General features: G+C 40.6%; 1 long non-coding RNA gene across 1 annotated transcript; it reads right to left on the reverse strand.

Moving 5' to 3' along the window:
* Positions 1 to 6,989: 6,989 nt before the first annotated feature.
* LOC120041662 lies at positions 6,990 to 7,628 on the reverse strand. Its single transcript, XR_005475914.1, has 2 exons — positions 7,579 to 7,628; positions 6,990 to 7,056 (listed from the first exon to the last, which is right to left on the reverse strand). It is a non-coding gene; the product is annotated as an uncharacterized LOC120041662 (long non-coding RNA).
* Between the last annotated feature and the right edge of the window lie 17,410 nt (positions 7,629 to 25,038).

The raw sequence follows: 25,038 nt of genomic DNA on the forward strand, positions 1-25,038 counted from the left end.
ACCGGTACCCCCTGTATATAGCCTCCACATTGACTCTGTACCGGTACCCCCTGTATATAGCCTCCACATTGACTCTGTACCGGTACCCCCTGTATATAGCCTCCACATTGACTCTGTACCGGTACCATCTGTATATAGCCTCCACATTGACTCTGTACCGGTACCCCCTGTATATAGCCTCCACATTGACTCTGTACCGGTACCCCCTGTATATAGTTTCCACATTGACTCTGTACCAGTATCCCTGTATATAGCCTCCACATTGACTCTGTACCGGTACCCCCTGTATATAGCCTCCACATTGACTCTGTACCGGTACCCCCTGTATATAGCCTCCACATTGACTCTGTACCGGTACCCCCTGTATATAGCCTCCACATTGACTCTGTACCGGTACCCCCTGTATATAGCCTCCACATTGACTCTGTACCGGTACCCCCTGTATATAGTCTCCACATTGACTCTGTACCAGTACCCCTGTATATAGCCTCCACATTGACTCTGTACCGGTACCCCCTGTATATAGCCTCCACATTGACTCTGTACCGGTACCCCCTGTATATAGCCTCCACATTGACTCTGTACCGGTACCCCCTGTATATAGCCTCCACATTGACTCTGTACCGGTACCATCTGTATATAGCCTCCACATTGACTCTGTACCGGTACCCCCTGTATATAGCCTCCACATTGACTCTGTACCGGTACCCCCTGTATATAGTTTCCACATTGACTCTGTACCAGTATCCCTGTATATAGCCTCCACATTGACTCTGTACCGGTACCCCCTGTATATAGCCTCCACATTGACTCTGTACCGGTACCCCCTGTATATAGCCTCCACATTGACTCTGTACCGGTACCCCCTGTATATAGCCTCCACATTGACTCTGTACCGGTACCCCCTGTATATAGCCTCGCTATTGTTATGTTACTGCTGCTGTTTAATAATGTGTTACTTTTATTTTCTATTTTTTTACTTATCTGTTTTTTACTCAACACTTTTTACTTCTTAAAGCATTGCTGGTTAAGGGCTTGTAAGTAAGGCTTTCCCTGTAAGGTTTACACCTGTTGTATTTGAAGCATTGCTGGTTAAGGGCTTGTAAGTAAGGCTTTCCCTGTAAGGTTTACACCTGTTGTATTTGAAGCATTGCTGGTTAAGGGCTTGTAAGTAAGGCTTTCCCTGTAAGGTTTACACCTGTTGTATTTGGCGCATGTGACAAATAAAATTCGATTTGATTAGATTTTTTAATTACAGTACACATGATATTTTGCCACGGACACGTTTGATTTCTCGATCGGAAGTGGTATTATTTCAAATGCAGAATAAGTATTTATTTAGTATTTACAGATGCTCAAAAGGAGCCATTTGAAATGCATTGTGACTGTGCTCGTCCTTCAGCTTGATATGGTCTGAGGCTCACTACCGAGTTTGGAACTCAATAGTTACAACCGAGGACAGACGTGCTTCAGCCCTCAGCAGCCCCGCTCTGTGAGCTTGTGTGGCCTACCACTCTGCGCCTGAGCCGTTGTTTCTCCTAGATGTTTCAACTTCACAATAACAGCATTTACAGTTGACTGGGGAATCTCTAGCAGGGCAGAAATGTGCTGAACTGACTTTGTGGAAAGGTGGCATCCTATGACTGTGCCACGTTTAAAGTCACTGAGATTTTCAGTAAGGCCATTCTACTGCTAATGTTTTCTTATGGAGGGAGACTGCATGGCTGTGTGCTCGATTTTATACACCTGTCAGCAACAGGTGTGGCTGAAAAAGCCAAATCCACACATTTAAAGGGGTGTCCACATACTTTAGTTTTTTAAATTTAGTTTACTTTAAAAAAAAATAAGTAACCTTTATTTAACTAGGCAAGTCAGTTAATTAAGAACAAATTATTTATTACAATGACGGTCTACCGGGGAACAGTGGGTTAACTGCCTTGTTCAGGGGCAGAACGACAGATGTTTACCGTGTCAGCTCCGGTTACTGGTCCAACGCTCTAACCACTAGGTTACCTGCCGCTCCAAAAGTGTAATATAGTGTTATGTGCACATACATTTATACTAACTAGACCCATATCATGTCAACGTTGGTTTACTAAACTCATGCGCAGAAACACACAATAGGGTCTAACGGTCGTCTCACGCCGAACTGCGCATGTGCAGTCCGTTAAAGGCACTCCTTCGACATCAAGTATTTTTGACTCAAATAATAACGTCTCAGTTTGTCACTTTCACGAAGTTGGAGTAATAAGATGTTCAAATACTTAATACATTGGCTCGAATCTAGGTTTTGCCTTTATATTTCGAGAAAATGTACGACTAAGGAATAATTTTTCACTTCTCAAACACCAAATCCCGACATCGTTCTACTTCCTACAGTCTGCTTCCCCAGCGGTCCCGGTAGACTCGGGATGTTGCGTCTGGGTTTAGGAATTCTGGTTATGTAATTTCCTCATGAAGTTGAAAGTACTTTTGTAGGCGAATGCACTTACAAAATGGATGTTGAAACTGTGGCGCACATTTCTCGGCAACATTAGAAGTCGGGTAAAAGTATTGATTTGAAGGAAAGACGAGCAGACTCTGGTAAGTCTAGAGGCTACATACAAACTATTATAAAGTTAGTTCGTCATCAGACATTTAATAGTCCAGAGTAGGTTTGATCTATGATCACTGATCATCATGTGTGTAGTGCTGGGGAGTGCGAGGGAGCACTTTCAATTTGAGAATACACGAAGAAATAATTCTGATCAATTCTAAATAAATTATATTTAATTACCAGGTAAATGGTAACGTTACTGTTACAAAAAATATACCAATATAGTCCTACCAGTAGCAGGACAGGGTAGAGCTCCAGGAACAGGGTTGGAGTGAAACCCTACCGGAGGGTAGAGCTCCAGGAACAGGGTTGGAGTGAAACCCTACCGGAGGGTAGCGCTCCAGGAACAGGGTTGGAGTGAAACCCTACCGGAGGGTAGCGCTCCAGGAACAGGGTTGGAGTGAAACCCTACCGGAGGGTAGAGCTCCAGGAACAGGGTTGGAGTGAAACCCTACCGGAGGGTAGCGCTCCAGGAACAGGGTTGGAGTGAAACCCTACCGGAGGGTAGAGCTCCAGGAACAGGGTTGGAGAGCCCTGTAATGATAGGCTATTCAATAGACTACATCTGTCAGTATGTATGTCAGTACAAACTTTGATTGAAGACATTTTGACGTCATTTACATATTTTTTTGTGCTCCCTCACCTAAAAAAAATACACCACTGCTTATCATGCTGACCGACCTGATGGCCTTGGCTACATTCTCTGTCATGCTACTGGTAGGACTATAACATTATGTGAACTGACCTGAACAGGTTTAGACTGGTCATCTATGATATGTAGGTTATATACAGTACATTCTCTGTCCTGCTACTGGTAGGACTATAACGTTATGTGTACTGACCTGAACAGGTTTAGGCTGGTCATCTATGATATGTAGGTTATATACAGTACATTCTCTGTCCTGCTACTGGTAGGACTATAACATTATGTGTACTGACCTGAACAGGTTTAGGCTGGTCATCTATGATATGTAGGCTATAGCCGAGGTATAGACCTTGATCTGCATATCACTAACAACCCGCTACTATACATTATAACCTAGTCTAATTTACATAATATAACATCTACATATCACTAACAACCCACTATTATACATTATAACCTAGTCTACTTTACATAATATAACATCTACATATCACTAACAAACTGCTATTATACATTATAACCTAGTCTACTTTACATAATATAACATCTACATATCACTAACAACCCACTACTATACATTATAACCTAGTCTACTTTACATAATATAACATCTACATATCACTAACAACCCACTACTATACATTATAACCTAGTCTACTTTACATAATATAACATCTACATATCACTAACAACCCACTACTATACATTATAACCTAGTCTACTTTACATAATATAACATATCACTAACAACCCACTACTATACATTATAACCTAGCCTACTTTACATAATATAACATCTACATATCACTAACAACCCACTACTATACATTATAACCTAGTCTACTTTACATAATATAACATCTACATATCACTAACAACCCACTACTATACATTATAACCTAGTCTACTTTACATAATATAACATCTACATATCACTAACAACCCACTACTATACATTATAACCTAGTCTACTTTACATAATATAACATCTACATATCACTAACAACCCACTACTATACATTATAACCTAGTCTACTTTACATAATATAACATCTACATATCACTAACAACTCACTACTATACATTATAACCTAGTCTACTTTACATAATATAACATCTACATATCACTAACAACCCACTACTATACATTATAACCTAGCCTACTTTACATAATATAACATCTACATATCACTAACAACCCACTACTATACATTATAACCTAGTCTACTTTACATAATATAACATCTACATATCACTAACAACCCACTACTATACATTATAACCTAGTCTACTTTACATAATATAACATCTACATATCACTAACAACCCACTACTATACATTATAACCTAGTCTACTTTACATAATATAACATCTACATATCACTAACAACCCACTACTATACATTATAACCTAGTCTAATTTACATAATATAACATCTACATATCACTAACAACCCACTACTATACATTATAACCTAGTCTACTTTACATAATATAACATCTACATATCACTAACAAACCACTACTATACATTATAACCTAGTCTACTTTACATAATATAACATCTACATATCACTAACAACCCACTACTATACATTATAACCTAGTCTACTTTACATAATATAACATCTACATATCACTAACAACCCACTACTATACATTATAACCTAGTCTACTTTACATAATATAACATCTACATATCACTAACAACCCACTACTATACATTATAACCTAGTCTACTTTACATAATATAACATCTACATATCACTAACAACCAAGTACTATACATTATAACCTAGTCTACTTTACATAATATAACATCTACATATCACTAACAACCCACTATTATACATTATAACCTAGTCTACTTTACATAATATAACATCTCTTACTTGATGCAAATAAACTTTCTGAATGGATCTGTGATTTCCCCCTCAGATCAATCATGTCCGTTTTCAACCCTTCTGTCTACATTCTCAGATACATTTAGAAAATAACAGATTGAAAGACAATAAAGACAATAAATAGCCTACTTTTGATTAATACAAATAATTGTGAGACATGGCCTTGTGTTGCTGTACTGTCTATAACTGCCTTAACAAACAGTGACTTATTATTATTGACAGTTACCATGGAGATGAAATGTTACAACTACATGTTCAAGTGATTACATTAAATCACCTGACTGTTTCTATGTCTGTTAGTAAATGTTTTATTTCTCAAAGAGATAATGAATAAATGAGAACAATTGACATTCAATTATTTGTTGTCACTGTGTTAACCACAACCAACATGCTGGATCTCTGTTTAGTTGTCTCTGTGTTAACCACAACCAACATGCTGGATCTCTGTTTAGGGGTCAGTGCTCTAAAATGAGTCTCTCTGGGGAGAGAGAGGAGGGGGGCCCTGCCTCTAAAATGCATCTCTCTGGGGGACATGACACCAAAGCTAAGAGGTAAGATGACAATTTTATGAAGATTTGATTAAGTTTATTTCCAAAATAAATAGCTATCTTAAGATGAATGCACTTCCTGTAAATCACTCTGGATAAGAGCATCTGCTAAATCAGGGGTTCTCAATCCGGGGTCTGTGGAGGTACTGCAGGGGTTCTCAATCCGGGGTCTGTGGAGGTACTGCAGGGGTTCTCAATCCGGGGTCTGTGGAGGTACTGCAGCGGTTCTCAATCCGGGGTCTGTGGAGGTACTGCAGGGGTTCTCAGTCCGGGGTCTGTGGAGGTACTGCAGGGGTTCTCAATCCGGGGTCTGTGGAGGTACTGCAGGGGTTCTCAGTCCGGGGTCTGTGGAGGTACTGCAGGGGTTCTCAATCCGGGGTCTGTGGAGGTACTGCAGGGGTTCTCAATCCGGGGTCTGAGGAGGTACTGCAGGGGTTCTCAATCCGGGGTCTGTGGAGGTACTGCAGGGGTTCTCAATCCGGGGTCTGTGGAGGTACTGCAGGGGTTCTCAATCCGGGGTCTGTGGAGGTACTGCAGGGGTTCTCAATCCGGGGTCTGCGGAGGTACTGCAGGGGTTCTCAATCCGGGGTCTGAGGAGGTACTGCAGGGGTTCTCAATCCGGGGTCTGTGGAGGTACTGCAGGGGTTCTCAATCCGGGGTCTGAGGAGGTACTGCAGGGGTTCCGCATGTTTGACATTTGATAAAATTTTCACGACACGAACACTTTGCCTACTCTTAATTATTGCCTAATATAATGGAATGCATATTGTTTTAACCAATTCTGATGGTTGTTACCAGCAGAATTTTTACAATTTTACCGTTACATCAACACACTCTTCACACCCGTTTAACAACTCTAAATAGCTTTGGCATAGTAGCATCAAGTCCCTTCCCAATAATGTTGCCTACAACGTTGCATACAATGGTAATTTTCATCAGACACATATTACGCCCTAGATGCCTTCAATTGCCCAATTTATAGCCACGCCCAATTTAGGATTATTATTTAACAATGTGATGTTGTGCTCCAAAGGGAGAACTTGAAATAACATGATGTAGATAATTAAATAATCAAAAGAAAAACGTGTTTATTATACACTCTTAGAAAAGAAGGTTCCTTATAGAACCAACAAGGCTTCTATCACTTCCTTAATATATGGAACCACTAAAAATTATATATATTTTTGGGTTCAGTGAAGAAGAACCTCTAGAGTTCTGATCAACAAAAGGTTCATGTTTTGAGGATGTGAACCCAGCAGCCCTCCAGTGGTCAGATCAATTCCACCTGTTTTTTCCAGCGCCCGGCCCGGGATTCGAACCAGCCACCTTTCGGTCACAGCTCCAACTCCAACCTGAGTTAATCTTCAGAAATAAGCATGAGTTAATTTGCCAAAATGAAGACAAAATGCTATGCAGTTATACATGGTATCACTTGTTATACATAATTATTATACATAAATCATTGCCAAAAGCACAAGACATACTGTTGCATGTAGGTCTATATTATTTATAGATTGATCATATAGAAATATAAAAACATTATTTTTAACTACTACAAAGCAATTACATGTGGCGCAGGAACCACTGACTCACTGCATTATTCTATAGTATTATCAAGACACCTGCTGTTAACTCTTAACTACTTAGGACAGCTCACCAGGTGTCCTAAATATCTGCTGACTAGGTGGGACTAGAGACTTCATGCATAGCTTTAATTTATACCCATAAGTGTAAAATGTCTTTATTCTCAGCACTTATACGACCAATGTTCTACTCTGAGACACTTTGACGATATGGGCCCAGATCTCAAAACATTGTTATAAAAAAACATAGAATGTTTGTTTTACATGATAATAAAAAATGAATATTACTAATGTAACCCACTGTAAAGACTGGGTTTAGTTGATTGTGTTGCACTGCTCATGTCCGCGTTCTGGAACTGTCCGCGTCCCCGTACAGAACTGCCTGTGTCCCCGTACAGAACTGTCCGCGTCCCCGTACAGAACTGTCCGCGTCCCCGTACAGAACTGTCCGCGTCCCCGTACAGATCTGTCCGCGTCCACGTACGGTGTGGCGCTTGTCCGGTTACGCGCAGAGTTGACTGAGGTGATCTTGGGGAATAACGATGGAGTTCACTACAGTGTTGAGACACTCTCTATCCTTGTTTCATTTTGTGGTTTACCGGATTCATCATCGAGACGAGGGAGAGACGAACGACCTGCTAGCTAGCCAAGCTAGTCGGTACAGCTAGGTAAGTTAGCTAGCTACGAAACCAGCAGCATCCTAGTTACCATAGCTACCACTACATCATCACCGGCTGCCTGCATTTCTTGTGGACCGATGGAGCTCCCCGGTTGTTTCTTCCATCTGTTACATCCCGTGGAGGGCTTCTCCCTCTCTCGTTGATGGATGCTGGCTACCTCTGTCCAGTTCTCCTCTCTTCACTAGATGGACGGTAACTTTAGTGTTTAACCCCTCTGTGTCCAAGGACCAATCTTTTGAATATTATTTTCAGGGCGCCTCAATAGCAGGTATTGAACACCGGGTAAATAATCACTAGTCAGAGCCTCAACCTCAGTAAACATTCATTATAAAACACATCTTAATATCTGATATTGCGAGTAAACAACCTCGGAATAGAAAAGACAAGAGTGCGTCTTCCAGCCCACCAATAAATTACATCATTCAACCCTCCCGGTTAGTAAATTTACCTCAACATGCCCCCGGAGAAGGCAGAGTAACGACACCAGCCTTTTAGCGGGGCTGACTACAACGCTCGCGTCGCTAAATTAATTTAGTTATTAAAAATGACACACTGCTCGCACGCGCCAACGAGCGTCTAAAAGTCAGTTCTATTTGTGACGCAGTTCGCGCTGCATCTCCTCATTGGTTTATAGAAGCAGGTACCCACGTGCCATCTCCTCATTGGTTTATAGAAGCAGGTACCCACGTGTCATCTCCTCATTGGTTTATAGAAGCAGGTACCCACGTGCCATCTCCTCATTGGTTTATAGAAGCAGGTACCCACGTGTCATCTCCTCATTGGTTTATAGAAGCAGGTACCCACGTGCCATCTCCTCATTGGTTTATAGAAGCAGGTACCCACATGCCATCTCCTCATTGGTTTATAGAAGCACGTACCCACGTGCCATCTCCTCATTGGTTTATAGAAGCAGGTACCCACGTGCCATCTCCTCATTGGTTTATAGAAGCAGGTACCCACGTGCAATCTCCTCAGTGGTTTATAGAAGCAGGTACCCACGTGCCATCTCCTCATTTAGCAAAACAACATAACGTAACATAAACATAACTTCTTTAAAGAATAAAAGCTAATTTACGAACATTTCTGAAAATTGATATATAGCTTTTTGGAATTAAACTCTTCTGTTTCCCCATCTGAGCTCAGAGTAGATGAGAGATGTAATGTTTGTCTCTGTTGTGTTGAAGCCCAATCAAGCAGGAGAGACCAGCCTCCCCTGTACCCAGCTGTGTGTCCATGAAGAGTGACCAGTCTATGAGTCATCCTATAGAGTTTAGAGAGGGAGACTTTTCTACTGAACAAAGGTAAGAAGAACTCATGGGTCATGGTCAGTGAGTTAAACAACACTGTTTCTAGTCATTTCTCCTCTCCCATTTCCCCATTTCTTTTGGTTGTTTTCATAATCCATAGGCTAATCATTTTGTCCATTTTCATAGTCCTAAAACAATTTTAAACAAACACAACATCCCCTCCCTCTGTGTGTGTGTGTGTGTGTGTGTGTGTGTGTGTGTGTGTGTGTGTGTGTGTGTGTGTGTGTGTGTGTGTGTGTGTGTGTGTGTGTGTGTGTGTGTGTGTGTGTGTGTACTCCCTGGATGAGGAGATGTAATCTCATGTTTTGTCCACAGAAACCAACAGGAGAGATCAGAGTCAGAGATTCTCAGTGGTCAGTCTTCCCAGAGTCATCAAACAGACCTGGCCTCCATATTCAGTGTATGTGGTCCTGTTATGTACATTTGTTTTTGTTTACCTCAAGTAAAGTTGATCTGTCAATCATTCATTAATGTGTTAATGAGAAAGCATTTCTTCTCTTGTTTAACTTATTTACTTAATTTATTCCAGATGCTTGAAGAGAAAATTATGACATTTGTGAAGAACGAGCTGAAGATGTTCAGGAGGATTCTTAGTCCAGAACTCCCAGAAGGCTTTGAGAGTCAGAAGCAGGAAGTGGTGGATGCTGAAGATGAGAAGCAGGAGAGCAGTGCCAGAGAGGGGGCTCTGAAGATCACACTGCACGTCCTGAGGAAAATTAACCAGAAGGAGCTTGCTGACACACTGGAGAAATGTAAGATCTGTCTGCCTCATGTTGAATGCTGTTTTCTAACATTTAAAAGCTGTAGCTAAAGTACAGCTAAAGTAGCTGTGTAACTCAATGATATTGTAGCAGCCTTAACTAGAGGTCGACCGATTATGATTTTTCAACGCCGATACCGATACCGATTATTGGACGACCAAAAAAGCGATACCGATTAATCGGACATTTAAAAAAAAATGTATTTGTAATAATGACAATTACAACAATACTGAATGAACACTTATTTTAACTTAATATAATACATAAATAAAATAAATTTAGCCTCAAATAAATAATGAAACATGTTCAATTTGGTTTAAATAAGTGTTGGAGAAGAAAGTAAAAGTGCAATATGTGCCATGTAAGAAAGCTAACGTTTAAGTTCCTTGCTCAGAACATGAGAACATATGAAAGCTGGTGGTTCCTTTTAACATGAGTCTTCAATATTCCCAGGTAAGAAGTTTTAGGTTGTAGTTATTATAGGAATTATTGGACTATTTCCCTCTATACCATTTGTATTTCATTAACCTTTGACTGTTGGATGTTCTTATAGGCACTTTAGTATTGCCAGTGTAGCAGTATAGCTTCCGTCCCTCTCCTCGCTCCTCCCTGGGCTCAAACCAGGAACACAACGACAACAGCCACCCTCGAAGCAGCATTACCCATGCAGAGCAAGGGGAACAACTACTCCAAGGCTCAGAGCGAGTGACGTTTGAAACGCTATTAGCGCGCGCTAACTAGCTAGCCATTTCACTTCGGTTACACCAGCCTCATCTCGGGAGTTGATAGGCTTGAAGTCATAAACAGCGCAATGCACGAAAGTGCTGTTTGAATTAATGTTTATGCTCCTGCTTCAGCCTACCACCGCTCAGTCAGATACTTAGATACTTGTATACTTGTATGCTCAGTCAGATTATATGCAACGCAGGACACGCTAGATAATATCTAGTAATATCATCAACCATGTGTAGTTAACTAGTGGTTATGATTGATTGTTTGTTTTTTATAAGATAAGTTTAATGCTAGCTAGCAACTTACCTTGGCTTACTGCATTCGCGTAACAGGCAGTCTCCTTGTGGAGTGTAATGAGAGAGAGGCAGGTCGTTATTGCGTTGGACTAGTTAACCTGAAGGTTGCAAGATTGGATCCCCCGAGCTGACAAGGTGAAAATCTGTCATTCTGCCCCTGAACGAGGCATTTAACCCACCGTTCCTAGGCCGTCATTGAAAATAAGAATGTGTTCTTAACTGACTAGCCTAGTTAAATAAAGAAGGGAAAAAAAGAAAAAAATCGGTGTCCAAAAATACCGGTTTCCGATTGTTATGAAAACTTGAAATCGGCCCTAATTAATCGGCCATTCCGATTAATCGGTCGACCTCTAGCCTTAACACAACACCTAGTGACCTCATCAAGTAGCAGCAGGGATGTGTTGTGGTGATTAATTTAGAGAGAGAGACAACATTAATAATACCATCAATAATACCAATAATAATAGAATCAGTCACAACAGTCTGTAATGCATTATGGAAACATTTACACATTTATACAGTCAGTTAAGATAATAAATGATTATAATGTAAAACGTTATAACCGTCTTACAATACTGTAGTCATTAAAACAAACGTAATATTAATATCCTCTGTGTTATTTCTAGATTCAGATGAGCTTGCTGTGATTTGCCAACGTGAACTCAAATCTAATCTAATGAAGAAGTTTCAATGTGTATTTGAGGGGATCGCTAAACAAGGAAACCCAACACTTCTCAATAAGATCTACACAGAGCTCTACATCACAGAGGGTGGAACAGGAGAGGTCAATAATGAACATGAGCTGAGACAGATTGAGACAACAACCAGGAAACAAGCAAGACCAGAGACTGCAGTCAAATGTAACGACATCTTCAAACCCTTAACTGGACAAGACAAACTAATCAGAACTGTGCTGACAAAGGGAGTCGCTGGCATTGGAAAAACAGTCTCTGTGCAGAAGTTCATTCTGGACTGGGCTGAAGGAAAAGCAAATCAGGATGTCCAATTTGTATTTTCATTCCCTTTTCGGGAGCTGAATTTGATGAAAGGGGACAAACACACTTTCATTGAGCTTCTCAATCACTTCTCAATGGAAACCAAACAATCAGGAATCTCCGTCTACAACAAGTACAAAGTTCTGTTCATCTTTGATGGTCTGGATGAGTGCCGACTGCCCCTAGACTTTAAGAAGAACAAGATCTGTTGGGACGTCACAGAGTCAACCTCAGTGGATGTTCTGCTGACAAATCTCATCAAGGGAAATCTGCTTCCCTCTGCTCTCCTCTGGATAACTACCCGACCTGCAGCAGCCAATAAGATCCCTTCAGTGTGTGTTGACCAGGTGACAGAGGTACGAGGGTTCAGTGACCCACAGAAGGAGGAGTACTTCAGGAAGAGATTCAGTGATGAGGACCTGGCCAGCAGAATCATCTCACACATAAAGACATCAAGGAGCCTCCACATCATGTGTCACATTCCAGTCTTCTGTTGGATTTCTGCAACAGTCCTTGAACACATGCTGAAACATAAGAGAGAAGAGATGCCCAAGACTGACTGAGATGTACACACACCTTGTGGAGTTTCATACCACACAGAAGAATGAAAAGTGTCCTGGGAAAGAAGAGACAGGTCCACACTGGAATAAAGAGAGCATTCTGTCACTGGGAAAACTGGCTTTTCAACAGCTTATGAATGGCAATCTGATTTTCTATGAAGAAGACCTGAAAGAGGCTGGCATTGATGTCAGTGAAGCCTCAGTGTACTCAGGATTGTGCACACAGCTCTTTAAAGAGGAATATGGGCTGTACCAGGACAAGGTGTACAGCTTTGTTCATCTGAGCATTCAGGAGTTTCTGGCTGCTGTACATGTGTTCCTCTCCTTCATCAACAACAATGAGAATCTAATGGATGAACTTCAATCAACGTCCAGGAACCTTTCTGTGTATTTCAGAGACAAGCCTAAAGTTACTGTCTACAAGAGTGCTGTGGATAAAGCCTTACAAAGTGAGACGGGAAACCTGGACCTGTTCCTCCGCTTCCTTCTGGGCCTCTCACTGGAGTCCAATCAGAAGCACTTACGAGGTCTAATGACAAAGACAAGAAGCAGCTCACAGAGCCATGAAGAAACAGTCAAGTACATCAAGGAGAAGATCAGGGAGAATCCCTCTCCAGAGAGGAGCATCAATCTGTTCCACTGTCTGAATGAACTGAATGACCATTCTCTAGTGGAGGAGATCCAAAGCTACCTGAGATCAGGAAGTCTCTCAGAAGACAAACTGTCACCTGCACAGTGGTCAGCTCTGGTCTTTGTGTTGCTGACTTCAGAAAAGGAGCTGGATGTGTTTGACCTGAAGAAATACTCCAGATCAGAGGAAGGTCTTCTGAGGCTGATGCCAGTGGTCAATGCCTCCAGAGATGTTCTGTGAGTAAATAAAATTACATATAAGAACTAATCATCAGGAAGAAATATGAAGTTTAGAGAAAATGATGTAAATAATATATGTTTTTCAATATAAAATTATATACAGTGGGGCAAAAAAGTATTTAGTCAGCCACCAATTGTGCATGTTCTCCCACTTAAAAAGATGAGAGAGGCCTGTAATTTTCATCATAGGTACACTTCAACTATGACAGACAAAATGAGAAAAAAAGATCCAGAAAATCACATTGTAGGATTTTTAATGAATTTATTTGCAAATTATGGTGGAAAATAAGTATTTGGTCACCTACAAACAAGCAAGATTTCTGGCTCTCACAGACCTGTAACTTCTTCTTTAAGAGGCTACTCTGTCCTCCACTCGTTACCTGTATTAATGGCACCTGTTTGAACTTGTTATCAGTATAAAAGACACCTGTCCACAACCTCAAACAGTCACACTCCAAACTCCACTATGGCCAAGACCAAAGAGCTGTCAAAGGACACCAGAAACAAAATTGTAGACCTGCACCAGGCTGGGAAGACTGAATCTGCAATAGGTAAACAGCTTGGTTTGAAGAAATCAACTGTGGGAGCAATTATTAGGAAATGGAAGACATACAAGACCACTGATAATCTCCCTCGATCTGGGGCTCCACGCAAGATCTCACCCCGTGGGGTCAAAATGATCACAAGAACGGTGAGCAAAAATCCAAGAACCAGACGGGGGGACCTAGTGAATGACCTGCAGAGAGCTGGGACCAAAGTACCAAAGCCTACCATCAGTAACACACTACGCCGCCAGGGACTCAAATCCTGCAGTGCCAGACGTGTCCCCCTGCTTAAGCCAGTACATGTCCAGGCCCGTCTGAAGTTTGCTAGAGAGCATTTGGATGATCCAGAAGAAGATTGGGAGAATGTCATATGGTCAGATGAAACCAAAATAGAACTTTTTGGTAAAAACTCAACTCGTCGTGTTTGGAGGACAAAGAATGCTGAGTTGCATCCAAAGAACACCATACCTACTGTGAAGCATGGGGGTGGAAACATCATGCTTTGGGGCTATTTTTCTGCAAAGGGACCAGGACGACTGATCCGTGTAAAGGAAAGAATGAATGGGGCCATGTATCGTGAGATTTTGAGTGAAAACCTCCTTCCATCAGCAAGGGCATTGAAGATGAAACGTGGCTGAGTCTTTCAGCATGACAATGATCCCAAACACACCGCCCGGGCAACGAAGGAGTGGCTTTGTAAGAAGCATTTCAAGGTCCTGGAGTGGCCTAGCCAGTCTCCAGATCTCAACCCCATAGAAAATCTTTGGAGGGAGTTGAAAGTCCGTGTTACCCAGCAACAGCCCCAAAACATCACTGCTTTAGAGGAGATCTGCATGGAGGAATGGGCCAAAATACCAGCAACAGTGTGTGAAAATCTTGTGAAGACTTACAGAAAACGTTTGACCTCTGTCATTGCCAACAAAGGGTATATAACAAAGTATTGAGATAAACTTTTGTTATTGACCAAATACTTATTTTCCACCATAATTTGCTAATAAATTCATAAAAAATCCTACAATGTGATTTTCTGGATTTTTATTTCTCATTTTGTCTGTCATAGTTGAAGTGTACCTATGATGAAAATTACAGGCCTCTCTCATCTTTTTAAGTGGGAGAACTTGCACAATTGGTGGCTGACTAAATACTTTTTTGCCCCACTGTACATATTCAATAAATGCATTGATTTTCACATTAGTATAACATTATGACCATACATTTCTAGGAGATGGAAGATGAATCTAAATGTTGTTTTGAATAATTGACAAAATGCATCTGCCATTGTCCTTCTACACTACTCATTAAATCATGATGATCTCTTTGTCAGGCTGTCAGTCTGTGGAGTCACAGAGGAAGGCTGTGCTTCTCTGGTCTCAGCTCTGAGGTCAAACCCCTCACACCTGAGAGAGCTGGATCTGAGTAACAATGACCTGAAGGATTCAGGAGTGAAGCGTCTCTCTGCTGGACTGGGGAATCCCCACTGTAAACTGGAGACTCTGAGGTCAGTATTCATATTTGATATGGCAGTATTCAAATAGGCTTTTCGGCGAAAGCAAACGATGCTATTATCTGAGCATAGCACAATAGTAAACAAAGAGATAGAAGCATATTTCAACCCTGCAGGCGCGACACAAAACGCAGAAATAGAAATATAAATCATGCCTTACCTTTGACGAGCTTCTTTTGTTGGCACTCCAATATGTCCCATAAACATCACAAATGGTCCTTTTGTTCGATTAATTCCGTTTTATTTGGCGCGTTTGATCCAGAAAAACACCGGTTCCAAATTGTGAAACGTGACTACAAAATATCTCAAAGGTTACCTGTAAACTTTGCCAAAACATTTCAAACTACTTTTGTAATACAACTTTAGGTATTTGTTAATGTAAATAATCGATAAAATTGAAGACTGGATGATCTGTGTTCAATACGGGATTAAAACAAACTGTAGTTAGCATTCTGGTCACGCATCTCTAACAAACAGTACACTTCCAGTGACCCTAGTTCAAGATGGCCGTACTTCTTCATTACACAAAGGAATAACCTCAACCAATTTCTAAATACTGTTGACATCCAGTGGAAGGGTTAGGAACTGCAAGAAGGTCCATTAGAAATCTGGATTCCCAATGAAATTTCCCCCCCCCCCCAAAAAAAAATCTGAATTGTTTGTCCTCAGGGATTCGCCTGCTAAATAAGTTATACTCACAGACATGATTCAAACAGTTTTGGAAACTTCAGAGTGTTTTCTATCCACATATACTAATAATATGCATATCTTATCTTCTGGGGATGAGTAGCTGGCAGTTTAATTTGGGCATGCTATTCATCCAAAATTCAGAATGCTCAAGTGTTGCTTTAGCTTAAACCTCCGTCCCAGTCTCAAATCTCTGGAAGACTGAAACAGGTTTCCCTCAAGAATTTCCCTCTATTTAGCGCCATCCATCATTCCTTTAATTCTAACCAGTTTCCCAGTCCCTGCCGATGAAAAACAAACCCACAGCATGATGCTGCCACCACCATGCTTCACTGTGGGGATGGTGTTCTCAGGGTGATAAGAGGTGTTGGGTTTGCGCCAGACATAGTGTTTTCCTTGATGGCCATAAAGCTCAATTTTAGTATCATCTGACCAGAGTACCTTCTTCCATATGTTTGGGGAGTCTACCACATGCCACATGCCTTTTGGTTAACACCAAACGTGTTTGCTTATTTTTTTCTTCAAGCAATGGCTTTTTTCTGGCCACTCTTCCGTAAAGCCCAGCTCTGTGGAGTGTACGGCTTAAAGTGGTCCTATGGACAGATACTCCAATCTCCGCTGTGGAGCTTTGCAGCTCCTTCAGGGTTATCTTTGGTCTCTTTGTTGCCTCTCTGATTAATGCCCTCCCTGCCTGGTTCGTGAGTTTTGGTGGGCGGCCTTCTCTTGGCAGGTTTGTTGTGGTGCCATATTCTTTCAATTTTTTAATAATGGATTTAATAGTGCTCCGTGGGATTTTCAAAGTTTCAGATATTTTTTTATAACCCAACCCTGATCTGTACTTCTCCACAACTCTGTCCCTGACCTGTTTGGAGAGCTCCTTGGTCTTCATGGTGCCGCTTAGTGGAGTTGTAGACTCTGGGGCCTTTCAGAACAGGTGTATATATACTGAGATCATGTGACAGATCATGTGACACTTAGATTGCACACAGGTGGACTTTATTTAACTAATTATGTGACTTCTGAAGGTAATTGGTTGCACCAGATCTTATTTAGGGGCTTCATAGCAAAGGGGGTGAATACATATGCACGCACCACTTTTAGATTTTTTAAATAAGTTATTTTTTTACATTTCTCTTGACCAATTTGGACTATTTTGTGTTTGTCCATTACATGAAATCCAAATAAAAATCTATTTAAATGACATGTTGTAATGAAACAAAAGGCACTGTAGTTCTCCCGTTTGAAGAAGTCATAATTACTTGGACAAATTCACATATATTGTATTAAAGTATTCATAAGTTTAGTATGTGGTCCAATATTCCATGCCTGCAGTGATTACATCAAGATTGTGATTCTACTAACTTGTTGAATTCATTTGCAGTTTGTCTTGGTTGTGTTTTGGATGTTTTTCGAATAGAAACTGAATGGTGAATAATGTCCTGTCATTTTGGAGTCACTTCACTTGTATTGTCAGTAAGAATAGAAGATGTTTCTGAACACTTCTACATTCATGTGGATGCTGCCATGATTATGAATAATCAGGAATGAATCGTGAATGATGATGAATGAGAAAGTTACAGGGGAACAAAGATCATACCCCCTCTGTCATTGGTAATGGTGAGAGGTTAGCATGTTTTGTTGTAGACTCTGTTATTGGTAATGGTGAGAGGTTAGCATGTTTTGTTGTAGCCCCTGTTATTTTTAATGGTGAGAGGTTAGTATGTTTTGTTGTAGCCTCTGTTATTGATAATGGTGAGAGGTTAGTATGGTTTGTTGTAGCCTCTGTTATTCATAATGGTGAGAGGTTAGCATGTTTTGTTGTAGCCTTTGTTATTGGTAATGGTGAGAGGTTAGCATGTTTTGTTGTAGCCTCTGTTATTGGTAATGGTGAGAGGTTAGCATGTTTTGTTGTAGACTTTGTTATTGGTAATGGTGAGAGGTTAGAATGTTTTGTTGTAGCCTCTGTTATTTGTAATGGTGAGAGGTTAGCATGTTTTGTTGTAGCCTCTGTTATTGGTAATGGTGAGAGGTTAGCATGTTTTGTTGTATCCTCTGTTATTGGTAATGGTGATAGGTGAGCATGTTTTGTTGTAGCCTCTGTTATTGGTAATGGTGAGAGGTTAGCATGTTTTGTTGTAGCCTCTGTTATTGGTAATGGTGAGAGGTTAGCATGTTTTGTTGTATCCTCTGTTATTGGTAATGCTGAGAGGTTAGCATGTTTTGTTGTAGTCTCTGTTATTGGTAATGGTGAGAGGTTAGCATGTTTTGTTGTAGCCTCTGTTATTGGTAATGGTGAGAGGTTAGCATGTTTTGTTGTAGCCTCTGTTATTGGTAATGGTGAGAGGTTAGCATGTTTTGTTGTAGTCTCTGTTATTGGTAATGGTGAGAGGTTAGCATGTTTTGTTGTAGCCTCTGTTATTGGTAATGGTAAGAGGTTAGTATGTTTTGTTGTAGTCTCTGTTATTGGTAATGGTAAGAGGTTAGCATGTTTTGTTGTAGCCTCTGTTATTGGTAATGGTAAGAGGTTAGTATGTTTTGTTGTAGACTCTGTTATTGGTAATGGTGAGAGGTTAGCATGTTTTGTTGTAGCCTCTGTTATTGGTAATGGTAAGAGGTTAGCATGTTTTGTTGTATCCTCTGTCATTGGTAATGGTGAGAGGTTAGTATGTTTTGTTGTAGACTCTGTTATTGATAATGGTGAGAGGTTAGTATGTTTTGTTGTAGCCTCTGTTATTTGTAATGGTGAGAGGTTAGCATGTTTTGTTGTAGCCTCTGTTATTGGTAATGGTGAGAGGTTAGCATGTTTTGTTGTATCCTCTGTTATTGGTAATGGTGATAGGTGAGCATGTTTTGTTGTAGCCTCTGTTATTGGTAATGGTGAGAGGTTAGCATGTTTTGTTGTATCCTCTGTTATTGGTAATGGTGATAGGTGAGCATGTTTTGTTGTAGCCTCTGTTATTGGTAATGGTGAGAGGTTAGCATGTTTTGTTGTAGCCTCTGTTATTGGTAATGGTGAGAGGTTAGCATGTTTTGTTGTATCCTCTGTTATTGGTAATGCTGAGAGGTTAGCATGTTTTGTTGTAGTCTCTGTTATTGGTAATGGTGAGAGGTTAGCATGTTTTGTTGTAGCCTCTGTTATTGGTAATGGTGAGAGGTTAGCATGTTTTGTTGTAGCCTCTGTTATTGGTAATGGTGAGAGGTTAGCATGTTTTGTTGTAGTCTCTGTTATTGGTAATGGTGAGAGGTTAGCATGTTTTGTTGTAGCCTCTGTTATTGGTAATGGTAAGAGGTTAGTATGTTTTGTTGTAGTCTCTGTTATTGGTAATGGTGAGAGGTTAGCATGTTTTGTTGTAGCCTCTGTTATTGGTAATGGTGAGAGGTTAGCATGTTTTGTTGTAGCCTCTGTTATTGGTAATGGTGAGAGGTTAGCATGTTTTGTTGTAGCCTCTGTTATTGGTAATGGTGAGAGGTTAGCATGTTTTGTTGTAGCCTCTGTTATTGGTAATGGTGAGAGGTTAGCATGTTTTGTTGTAGCCTCTGTTATTGGTAATGGTGAGAGGTTAGCATGTTTTGTTGTAGCCTCTGTTATTGGTAATGGTGAGAGGTTAGCATGTTTTGTTGTAGTCTCTGTTATTGGTAATGGTGAGAGGTTAGCATGTTTTGTTGTAGCCTCTGTTATTGGTAATGGTAAGAGGTTAGTATGTTTTGTTGTAGTCTCTGTTATTGGTAATGGTGAGAGGTTAGCATGTTTTGTTGTAGCCTCTGTTATTGGTAATGGTGAGAGGTTAGCATGTTTTGTTGTAGCCTCTGTTATTGGTAATGGTGAGAGGTTAGCATGTTTTGTTGTAGCCTCTGTAACTCTCTCACTCTTATTATTAATGATTCATTCATGATCTTTCTCAATCATGGCGGTCACAGGCTTGAAGTAGTCATTGCATTCAAAGAATATGGGACCAAATACTAAACTTTTACAAATGTAATACACTATAAGTAAATTTGTAAGAATACTTATGACTTCTTCAAATGGGGGGACTAGATACATGAAGTGCTTTCATTTCTAAATGGTGAAACAGATATGTATTAAAATACCCTCAAATAAAAGGTGACATTATATACTGTCACCTCATATGAAACATTTGATCTGAAATCCAAAATGTTGGAGTATAGAGACACATTTAAAATGTTAGCTTCACTGTCATTATAGATATGGTGTGGACTGTATACTCAATACAATCTAAATCTGATACCTCACTGTCTGTCTTCTGACTGATACTGCTTTTTAAACTGGTCTGGTCAGTCTACTCAAATATTTGTACTATACATGTTTCTCTACAAGTAATATTATGATCATTTATAATAATGATACATTCATTTATGAATATATATGGCAGGTTTCAGGACACTGATGTATCTGAATATGTTGAAAAAATATACTGCCACTATTTTCACCACCAAAAAATAGCAGTGTGGTTTTAATATGATTTGACTCTTTGCAGGCTGTCAGGCTGTCTAGTCACAGAGGAAGACTGTGCTTCTCTGGTCTCAGCTCTGAGGTCAAACCCCTCACACCTGAGAGAGCTGGACCTGAGTAACAATGACCTGAAGGATTCAGGAGTGAAGCTGCTCTCTGCTGGACTGGGGAATCCCCACTGTAAACTGGAGACTCTGAGGTCAGTATTCCTGTAGTTGGTCAACAAGTGATAACTGTTCACCAGATCCACATGTGTTTACCAGACACACATAGTCAACACCATATGTGTTTGGACAGTGAAGCTTACAGGTTTACATTGTGGTGCAATGCTCCAGCATTTTGGATATGAGATACAATGTTCCATATTAGGTGACAGTACAGAATGTCTCCTTTTATTGGAGGGAATTCATACATATATTTTACCGTTTAGATATGAATAGTGAATAATGATGAATAACAAAGTTATAGAGGCACAAATATCAGTATAAATGCTAAACTACCCTGTTATTGGTAATGGTGAGAGGTTAGCATGTGTTGTTGTAGTCTCTGTTATTGGTAATGGTGAGAGGTTAGCATGTTTTGTTGTAGCCTCTGTTATTGGTAATGGTGAGAGGTTAGCATGTTTTGTTGTAGCCTCTGTTATTGGTAATGGTGAGAGGTTAGCATGTTTTGTTGTAGCCTCTGTTATTGGTAATGGTGAGAGGTTAGGATGTTTTGTTGTAGCCTCTGTTATTGGTAATGGTGAGAGGTTAGCATGTTTTGTTGTAGTCTCTGTTATTGGTAATGGTGAGAGGTTAATATGTTTTGTTGTAGCCTCTGTTATTGGTAATGGTTAGAGGTTAGCATGTTTTGTTGTAGCCTCTGTTATTGGTAATGGTGAGAGGTTAGCATGTTTTGTTGTAGCCTCTGTTATTGGTAATGGTGAGAGGTTAGCATGTTTTGTTGTAGCCTCTGCTATTGGTAATGGTGAGAGGTTAGTATGTTTTGTTGTAGTCTCTGTTATTGGTAATGGTGAGAGGTTAGTATGTTTTGTTGTAGTCTCTGTTATTGGTAATGGTGAGAGGTTAGTATGTTTTGTTGTAGCCTCTGTTATTGGTCATGGTGAGAGGTTAGCATGTTTTGTTGTATCCTCTGTTATTGGTAATGGTGAGAGGTTAGCATGTTTTGTTGTAGTCTCTGTTATTGGTAATGGTGAGAGGTTAGTATGTTTTGTTGTATCCTCTGTTATTGGTAATGGTGAGAGGTTAGTATGTTTTGTTGTAGTCTCTGTTATTGGTAATGGTGAGAGGTTGCATGTTTTGTTGTAGTCTCTGTTATTGGTAATGGTGGGAGGTTAGTATGTTTTGTTGTATCCTCTGTTATTGGTAATGGTGAGAGGTTAGTATGTTTTGTTGTAGTCTCTGTTATTGGTAATGGTGAGAGGTTAGCATGTTTTGTTGTAGCCTCTGTTATTGGTAATGGTGAGAGGTTAGCATGTTTTGTTGTAGCCTCTGTAACTCTCTCACTCATTATTATTCAGGATTCATTCATGATCATTTCTCATTCATGGCAGTCACAGGCTTCATGTAGTCATTATGTTCAAAGAATATGGGACCAAATTCTAAACTTTTGACTACTTTAATACACTATAAGTAAATTGGTCATAATATTTAATGACTTCTTCAAATAGGGGGACTAGATACATAAAGTGTTTTTATTTCTAAATGGTGAAACATCTATGTATTAAAATACCTGCAAATAAAAGGTGACATTTTATATACTGTCACCTCATATAAAACATTTGATCTCAAATCCAAAATGTTGGAGTATAGAGCCACATTTAAAATGTTAGCTTCACTGTCAAAATAGATATGGTGTGGACTGTATACTCAATACAATCTAAATCTGATACCTCAATGTCTGTCTTTTGACTGGTACTGCTTTTTAAACTGGTCTGGTAAATCTACTCAAATATTCGTACTATACATTTATTCGTAATATTATGATCATTTATAATAATGACACATACATTAATTCATGACTACATTTTGTAGGTTTCAGGATGCTGATGTATCTGAACATTTATAAAAAATATACTGCCACTATTTTCACCACCAAAGTATATCAGTGTGATTTTAATATGATTTGACTCTTTGCAGGCTGTCAGGCTGTCTAGTCACAGAGGAAGGCTGTGCTTCTCTGGTCTCAGCTCTGAGGTCAAACCCCTCACACCTGAGAGAGCTGGACCTGAGCTACAATCACCCAGGAGACTCAGGAGTCAGACTGCTCTCTGCTGGACTGGAGGATCCACACTGCAGACTGGAGAAACTCAAGTATGTAGAGGGTTTATGTCCATGTTCATATCAGACATGTTTGACTTATCAGGCTAGTTAAGACAAACATTCTTACCACCACTTGGACAAAGTTATATGCTGATTGTGTTTGTGTCTAGTGTTTGAATGTGTCTCAGTGTCCAGTGTCTGTGTGTGTGTGTCTGTGTGTGTGTGTGTGTGTGTCCATGGTATGTGTGTGTGTCCAGTGTACGTGTGTGTGTGTCGTGTGTGTGTGTGTGTGTGTGTGTGTGTGTGTGTGTGTGTGTGTGTGTGTGTGTGTGTGTGTGTGTGTGTGTGTGTGTGTGTGTGTGTGTGTGTGTGTGTGTGTGTGTGTCCAGTGTGTGTGTGTGTCCAGTGTGTGTGTCCAGTGTGTGTGTGTGTGTGTGTGTGTGTCCTGTGTGTGTGTGTGTGTGTGTGTCCTGCGTGTGTGTGTAAGTTTGTGTGTGTGTGTGAGTTCAGCTGTATCACTCAATGACTGTCTGTTCTTCTGCTTACCGCTACAGTGTGGAACATGGTGGAGAGGACAGAATGAAACCTGGGCTTAGAAAATGTGAGTGTTGACTGCTGTGAAGAATATGACTAAGAATAAGTCTTAATTCAAGTTAAGTCAAAGTCAAAGACCACCATCATTACTTACTTGGCAGAAATCAGGGACACCAAAGTTTACAAAGAGTTGCTTTGACAATGTGTGTGTCTGTGTGTGTGTGTGTGTGTGTGTGTGTGTGTGTGTGTGTGTGTGTGGCGTGTTCGTCTTACATAAAAATGTGTGTTTGTGTTCATGATGCACACAGGTGTGTGTGTAAGTGTGTGTGTGTGTGTGTGTAATTAATGGGAATCAGTGTGTTTTATATTACCATACAGTATAACATATGATCATTCAACAAGTCTCAAGTTACCTTAACTTCTCCTTTTGATACCTAGAAACATCTACATTAAATGAATTAGTGAAAAGTAAGTTAACATTCTAATGTGAATGATGATGATTTCTAATATTGTGTCTGGTTTCATCCATCAGATGTCTGTGATCTCACACTGGACCTAAACACAGTAGACAGACGCCTCTGTCTGTCTGAGGAGAACAGAAAGGTGACATGTAGGACAGAGAAGCAGCCGTATCCTGATCACCCAGAGAGATTTGAGGACCGTAGACAGGTGCTGTGTAGAGAGGGTCTGACTGGGCGCTGTTACTGGGAGGTAGAGTGGAGTGGGAAAAAGGTTGATATAGCAGTGACATATAAAGGAATCAACAGGAGAGGAGGGGGTGATATAGCAGTGACATGTAAAGGAATCATCATGAGAGGAGACCTTAAGGACTGTTGTCTTGGATACAATGACAAGTCCTGGAGTCTGCGCTGCTATGACAACAGTTACATTGCCTGGCACAATAATAAACCCACTACCATAGACGTCCCCTCCTCCAGCTCCCACAGAGTAGGAGTGTATCTGGACTGGCCAGCCGGCACTCTGTCCTTCTATAGAGCCTCCTCTGACACACTGACCCACCTGAACACATTCACCTCCACATTCACTGAGCCCCTCTATCCAGGGTTTGGGGTTTGGTTTAATGGCGACTCAGTATCACTGAAATAATAACCTGACACACACACACTGGACACACACACACACACACACACAGACACACTGGACACACACACAGACACACTGGACACACACACAGACACACTGGACACACACACAGACACACTGGACACACACACACACAGACTGGACACACACACACACACACACTGGACACACACACACACACACACACACACACACACACTGGATACACACACACACTGGACACACACACACACACACACTGGACACACACACTGGACACACACATACATACATTGGACAAACACACACACACATTGGACAAAAACACACACACACTGGACAAACACACACACACACTGGACAAAAACACACACACACTGGACACACACACACACACTGGACACACACACACACTGGACACACACTGGACACACACTGGACACACACTGGACACACACTGGACACACACTGGACA

The sequence above is a fragment of the Salvelinus namaycush genome, unplaced genomic scaffold (genome assembly GCF_016432855.1).
Source record: "Salvelinus namaycush isolate Seneca unplaced genomic scaffold, SaNama_1.0 Scaffold5, whole genome shotgun sequence".
NCBI classification, from domain to species: domain Eukaryota; kingdom Metazoa; phylum Chordata; class Actinopteri; order Salmoniformes; family Salmonidae; genus Salvelinus; species Salvelinus namaycush.